The following is a 7,500-nucleotide window of genomic DNA, read 5'->3' as shown; positions in this document are numbered from 1 at the left end:
TGCCTATGGCACATTATCACCATATTGATTGTGTTGTATGTTGTATACTGCTAGGGGGTTGCGTATGCACTTTTTCTTATTTTTTACTGAGGAACACACCGACATTATACTGTAGGAAATACACGTACCGTCTTCTCCAGGGTCAGACAAGAAGATAAGATACCAGTTTCCTCTCTGCGTGTTCAGTAGAAATCTATCCGGCTGCAAGCTAGCCTAGCTTAGCGCGCAAAGTAATTGAAGCGGATATTGGTCCACTAGCCTAGCCTATACTGTAGCTGTTGGCCAAAAACACCTCTCCCAGAGTTTTAAGTTATAGGCTAGCTGATCCGTATCCACTTTCATTCGTTTGTGCTAAGCTAGGCTATAATAGCTTGCAGCCAGATCGCTTTTCCACTGAACGCACAGAGAGGAAACTTCTTGTCTGACTCTGGAGTTGGCGTGTTCCTTTAAGTTGTGTTATTGTGTTGTTTTCAACTGTGGTAATTGAGTATCTGCCTCCATTTTGTGTATATATATGTATGTGTGTGTATATGAATTTGTATATTTATACGCATTACCTAATTATTTCTGTTATTGATTTGATTGATGATTATTGCAGACCGAAAAATAAATTTACATTTCAATTTTCATGGTTTTCGATAGTTGTTTATAACTTGTTCTTCTCAGAATCTTCTCAGAATCTTAATTGAGTTGGGTCTGCTTCACTATTTCTGCTTCATATTCTCAACAAGTAGTAGTAGTAGTAGTAGTAGTAGTAGTAGTAGTAGTAGTAGTAGTAGTAGTAGTAGTAATAGTAGTAGTAATAGTAGTAGTAGTAGTGATGGTGGTAGTAGTAGTAATAATAATAATAATAATAGTATTTCATATTTATATTTTTTTGTACATGGAATTGTGTGTCGTTGGTACATATAGTTCACTTAATATGATAGTAGTACATTTACATTTAGTCATTTAGCTGACACTTTTATCCAAAGCAACTTACAAGTTCTGTACGACAAGTCATCAGGAAGGATACAACTCTATCAGCTGTGTAACTATGTTCATCAAAGTGTTGAGTGCTACAGTGTAGTGTAGGTTAGTTTATTAGGACAAGTGCATGACAGTAAGGTTAGTTAGGGTTAGAGTTTTTTTTTAAGTTTTTTTTTTATATTATTATTTCAGATAATGGTTGAAGAAGTGCGTCTTAAGTCGACGGCGGAAGATTGGACTGGTTTCGGCTGCTGTCCTAACTGGGGTGGGTAGTTCATTCCACCATTGTGGGGCAAGGACTGAGAATAGGCGGCATCTCTTTGATGACCCTCCCGGGGCTTGGATAGGAGTGGGTCTGAGGCGGCCAGAAGATGTACACTGTAACACGCAACACTTTGATGAATATTGTTACTCAGCTGATAGAGTTGTATCCTTCCTGATGACCTGTCGTACAGAACTTGTAAGTCGCTTTGGATAAAAGCGTCAGCTAAATGACTAAATGTAAATGTAAGATGCAGAGCGTAGGGGTCTTGAGCGTGTGTAGTCTACGAACAGGTCGAAAAGTACCTAGCGGAAAATAATCTAATCTACGAATTCCAATCTGGCTTCAGAACATCCCACTCCACTGACACATGCCTTCTCTATTTGAACGACCACATCAAACAAGAGGTGGACGCGGGCAAATACTGCAGCATGGTCATGCTGGACCTACAAAAGGCCTTCGACACTGTCAATCACTCCATTCTGATTGACAAGCTAAAAGCAATTGGTTTTGATAGTCTATCAGTGAGCTGGATGCAATCCTACCTTGAGGGGAGGGAACAGATGGTGGAGGTAAACGGTATCCTATCCCCCCCCCTCACAGTGAGCTGTGGTGTTCCACAAGGAAGCATACTAGGACCGCTACTGTTCCTAATTTATGCAAATGTCATGTCGTCAGCTTGTGACTGCAACTTGTTCCTGTTTGCGGACGACTCAGCCCTGCTGGTCTCTGACAAGAACAAGTTGCAGGTTGAAAAAACCCTCAGCTCGGAACTAGGCAGAATCTGCATATGGCTCGCTGATAACAAACTATCATCACACATGGGCAAAACAGAGTCCATTCTCTTCGGTTCAAATAACAAACTCAGCAAGACCGACGGCTTCTCAGTTACAGTGGGTGACAATATTGTCACAAGGAAAGAAGATATTACCTACCTGGGTTCCATCCTAGAGGCAAATCTTTCCTGTGACAAAATGGCATCCAATGTAATAAAAAAAGTCAACCAACAAACTCGTTTCTTGTACCGGATCTCCTCACTGGTAAACAAGAATACCCTGAAGACTCTGGCAGGAGCACTCATTCAAGGGTACTACGACTATGCTTGCACCTCATGGTACCAAAGCACCTCAAAGGCGCTAAAAACAAAATTACAAACATCTCAAAACAAACTGGTCAGACTACTGCTTGACCTTACTCCTAGAACCCACCTCACCCCTGCCCACTTTGACAACCTAGGATGGCTTAGAGTAGACGACAGAGTACAGCAACTTGCAATGGGCCTGGTCTACAAGATACACTACACGACCAAGGTACCCATGTACATGTCAAAATACTTCCCAAAGGTCAGTGAATACCACGATCACAACACCAGAGGGAGCTCCACAAATCATGTTAAACCCAGATTCGGCTCAAACAAGGGACTAAACACGTTTCGCAATTATGCCACATCAATGTGGAACGCCCTACCCAAAGCTGTAAAGGAATGTGAATCACTACCCACTTTCAAACCACTCTCAAGGGACACCTACGGGAGACTGCAATTCGAAACTGGCCCCTGTAAATGTCCTTACCCAACCCCCTCCAATGTACAGTAATTTACCTAGTATGGTTTTGTCAATATTCCAATGTACAATTTTGCTTGTTTGTACAGTGTGTGTGTCCCCCCCCCCCCCCAATGTACAGTTTTGCTTGTTTATACAGTGTCCGTCCCGTCCCCCCCCCCCCCCAACCACCTCTAATGTAAATTACCCAGTATGGTTGTCAATATCCCAATGTACCCAACCCCCCCCCCCACACAACCCCACCCAACCTCCTCCAATGTACAGTTTCTACGTCAAATGTATATACTCCCTTTTCTTGACTCTTTTTGTATCACAAACAGTACTGTATTTGCAAATCTGGTATGTCATAAATGTATAGATGTAGCAGTACTGTCTATCTGTATGTCATGTATGTCATATATGTCCTGATGAATTGAAAATGGGGGACCCTGATGTAAACAAGACGAAAGTCTTTCTCTGGTCTGCATCCCCTTAACAATTGTGTGTATTGAGCTGTACTGTATTGTACCCATTCTGCAATCTGTTAATAAAGTTTTCAATCAATCAATCAATAGTAGTAGTAGTAGTAGTATGTCAATCTTTAATTTTGGCAGATTGAAAAGGTACAGGGGGACGCATAATGCTTATATATGGATGCCCTATATTCTCATCAAATTAAGCCTCCAAAACAAAAACAAGAAAATAACTAAATAAAAAGTATTCACATGTGTAACCCTCAAAGTCAACAGTATTGTGCACAATCCATTCATTTCATGTAGCTTCCCATTTCAAACAGTAGATGGCAGCATTGTCTCCCCTCTTCTGTATCTCTGCTTCTGACTCATATAGGCTACCACCAGTAAAGACCTTTACAATCCAATAATCCATTTCTGAGCAATGAGAAAGATGGTTTATTAATAACACAGCATCTGGGTCAGTGTGACACTATAATAATATTAACAACCACTCCTGCGTTTGATCAATCTGTATTTGCAATGTAGAGCAATCAATTAGTCAGATTTGAGTACAAAAATGTATAATGTTTCACAGGAAGCCCTCTTTTTAGAATCTGAATCAGTGAACTTGTGGCGTTGTTCAGCTTTGGTCGTTTAACCGTCACGGTGAGGACGTTTAGCTGTCAAGGTGAGATAGATAGATAGATAGATAGATAGATTGATTGATTGATTGATTGATTGATTGATTGATTGGTTGGTTGATTGATTGATTGAAAACTTGATTAACAGATTGCAGAATGGGTACAATACAGTACGGCTCAATCCACACAATTGTTAAGGGGATGCAGACCAGAGAGAGACTTTCGTCTTGTTTACATCAGGGTCCCCCATTTTCAAATTCATCAGGACATTAATGACATACATGACATACAGATATATATCTTGACATTTCTGACATACATGACATACAGGTATAGGAAAATAGGCCTACAGTACTGTTACATTTGTGACAGAGGACGTCGCCCCCCCCCCCCCCCCCCCCCCCCCCCACTTGAGTTTCAATGCTCCCTGCGGTTCAATTCATGCTTCACTTGATTTCCAATTCCAATCTCAACTGATATTACATTTTTTTTATAATTTTTTTTATCCAAAGACACTTACAGGTTCTGACAGGTCAGCAGGAAGGGCACAACTCTTATCAGCTGAGTAACAATGTTCATCAACCAGTGTTGAAACTTGGGTGCTGCAGTGTCGAGTGCAGAGTAGTAGAGACATATTAGTATAGTAGGTATTAATATAGACAAGGAAGATTAATTAGTGGAAGAGTGCACGATAGTAGAAGACAGTAAGAAGGTTAGTTATTTATAAATTTTTCTCCTTCATTTCAGATATTGATTGAAGAAGTGTGTTTTCAGTCAACGGCGAGGGATTGGTCGGGTTTGACTATAGTCACGACTTAACCAAACCTTCTCTAAAGACCATATCTGTATTACTAGTTGCACTTTACTGTTACATTTGCACTCTGGTTGGATGCTGCCAAACTTATTTTCGTTGTACTGTATAATAATGAATAATGACAACAATACATTTTAATCTAATGTCCAACCCTGGTTTTAAAGGCGGGGCTACGTGGATACGGCCATTCGGATAAGTCGAGGGCCAATTATGCAAATAAAACAACAACCTATCACAAACCAAATAGCCCACCATCCCGATACCCTTAGTCTCCTCCCCCCTCAGACCACCTCTCCTCCCCTCCGCACACCCCTATGTTACTTTTGGTCATGATCTCACAGACCACAATCACATCAGGTATTACAGCAGCAGCATGATGATATTAACCCTTTCACTGCCGCACTACCAAAAACGGTTAGCCCTTTCACTGCGACAATTCACAGAAGGTTAACCCTTTCACTGCCACACACACCGTCGGTTGTGTGGGGTTAACCTTCTGTCGTGTGGCAGTGAAAGGGTTAAAGCCTTATCGGCCTTACCAGTACACCTTACCAAAGTGGCCTTACCACCTCACCCCTGCCCACTTTGACAACCTAGGATGGCTTAGAGTAGACGACAGAGTACAGCAACTTGCAATGGGCCTGGTCTACAAGATACACTACACCACCAAGGTACCCATGTACATGTCGAAATACTTCCCAAAGGTCAGTGAATACCACGACCACAACACCAGAGTGAGCTCCACAAATCATGTTAAACCCAGATTCGGCTCAAACAAGGGACTAAACACGTTTCGCAATTATGCCACATCAATGTGGAACGCCCTACCCAAAGCTGTAAAGGAATGTGAATCACTACCCACTTTCAAAACCACTCTCAAAGAGCACCTACGGGAGACTGCAATTCGAAACTGGCCACCGTAAATGTCCAAACCCAACCCCCTCCAATGTACAGTAAATGTCCTAACCCAGTAATACACGAGACCCTCTTCTTGGACCTAGTAAGGTTTTCGTCGATAATCCAATGTACAGTTACCCCCCCACCCCGCCTACCCAACCACCTCCAATGTACAGTCCCCCCCCCCATCCCACCTACCCAACCCCCCCCCCCCCCCCCCACCTCCACCAATGTAGTTTTTTCGTCAAATGTATATACCTTTTTTTTTTTAACTATTTTGTATCACAAACAGTATTGTATTTGTAAATCTGGTATGTCATGAATGTATAGATGTAGGCAGCAATACTGTCTGTATGTCATGTATGTCACTATGATTTGAAAATGGTTATGGGGGACCCTGATTGTAAACAAGACAAACGTCTTTCTCTGGTCTGCATCCCCTTAACAATTGTGTGTATTGAGCCGTACTGTATTGTACCCATTCTGCAATCTGTTAAATAAAGTTTTCAATCAATCAATCAATCAATCAATCAAAGGATAAATTAACGGGGGGGGGGTTCTGATGAAAAATGACAGTCGACTCGCACTCACTCATGTTCCTCCGCTGCTGCGCGTCATCACAGAGGCGCTCCCCCGTCGTGACGTCGCCAGCCCGCCCCGCCCCTCGACAGGACGCCCCGCCCCTGGCTGCCTGGCACCGACACACACTCCAGTCTGGCTGCTGCTGCTGTGTTGTGAACAACATCGAACATCGTTTTGAACAAATCTGCCAACCTAAACGATTTGGGTTTACCCAAAGTATTTTTTTTTTTTTTTTTTTTTTTGGGGCTTTACGAATTCCTTGATGCGGAAAAACAGCGGTGTGTGTTGATCAGAAAAAGCCACAGGCAGCAGACCATCCGGTAGTAGGAGGAGGAGGTGAGTAACTTGTTATTATTCTGAAATCACTGTCTTTTCAATGAATCCCCGGACTGACAGTCGGCGGCGGAGTCGATGAGAGTTGATTAAAAATGAATGAAGGGACATTTCGATCTCTCTCCCCACCACAATGCCCTCGCATTGCATTCGCATTGTTGGGAGAGATCGAAAATGTTCCTTCATTCATTTTTAATCAACTCCGCCGACTGTCGATGTAGCAGATAATATTATACACCCTGTACTGTACATGATCTCAGCAGGCTGTGTTAAAGTATAGGGGCTTGTGAAACCTCACTGTACATCTCAGCAGGCTGTGTTAAACTAGGGGCTTGTGAAACCTCACTGTACATCTCAGCAGGCTGTGTTAAACTAGGGGCTTGTGAAACCTCACTGTACATCTCAGCAGGCTGTGTTAAACTAGGGGCTTGTGAAACCTCACTGTACACATCTCAGCAGGCTGTGTTAAACTAGGGGCTTGTGAAACCTCACTGTACATCTCAGCAGGCTGTGTTAAACTAGGGGCTTGTGAAACCTCACTGTACACATCTCAGGAGGCTGTGTTAAACTAGGGGCTTGTGAAACCTCACTGTACACATCTCAGGAGGCTGTGTTAAACTAGGGGCTTGTGAAACCTCACTGTACACATCTCAGCAGGCTGTGTTAAACTAGGGGCTTGTGAAACCTCACTGTACACATCTCAGGAGGCTGTGTTAAACTAGGGGCTTGTGAAACCTCACTGTACATCTCAGCAGGCTGTGTTAAACTAGGGGCTTGTGAAACCTCACTGTACACATCTCAGGAGGCTGTGTTAAACTAGGGGCTTGTGAAACCTCACTGTACATCTCAGCAGGCTGTGTTAAACTAGGGGCTTGTGAAACCTCACTGTACATCTCAGCAGGCTGTGTTAAACTAGGGGCTTGTGAAATCTCTGCATTTAATTGAAGACTATTTCTCCACTTTTTGATAACGCCAAGTGCATGCGTCTCTTTCTGCTCTCTGGTTA

The 7,500-nt window shown here is 42.8% G+C and overlaps 1 protein-coding gene across 1 annotated transcript in view; it reads left to right on the top strand.

Moving 5' to 3' along the window:
- Nucleotides 1-6,399: 6,399 nt before the first annotated feature.
- The window catches only part of src (v-src avian sarcoma (Schmidt-Ruppin A-2) viral oncogene homolog), a gene marked incomplete at its 5' end in the record, with an annotated part of 102,938 nt that continues 101,837 nt past the window's right edge, over nt 6,400-7,500 (top strand). Inside the window, one exon of the mRNA XM_084333728.1 lies at nt 6,400-6,497. The remainder of the gene's footprint in view (nt 6,498-7,500) is intronic.

Source organism: Notolepis coatsorum (genome assembly GCF_963971535.1).
Source record: "Notolepis coatsorum genome assembly, chromosome: 17".
NCBI classification, from domain to species: domain Eukaryota; kingdom Metazoa; phylum Chordata; class Actinopteri; order Aulopiformes; family Paralepididae; genus Notolepis; species Notolepis coatsorum.
This window is presented reverse-complemented; position numbering and strand designations above follow the sequence as displayed.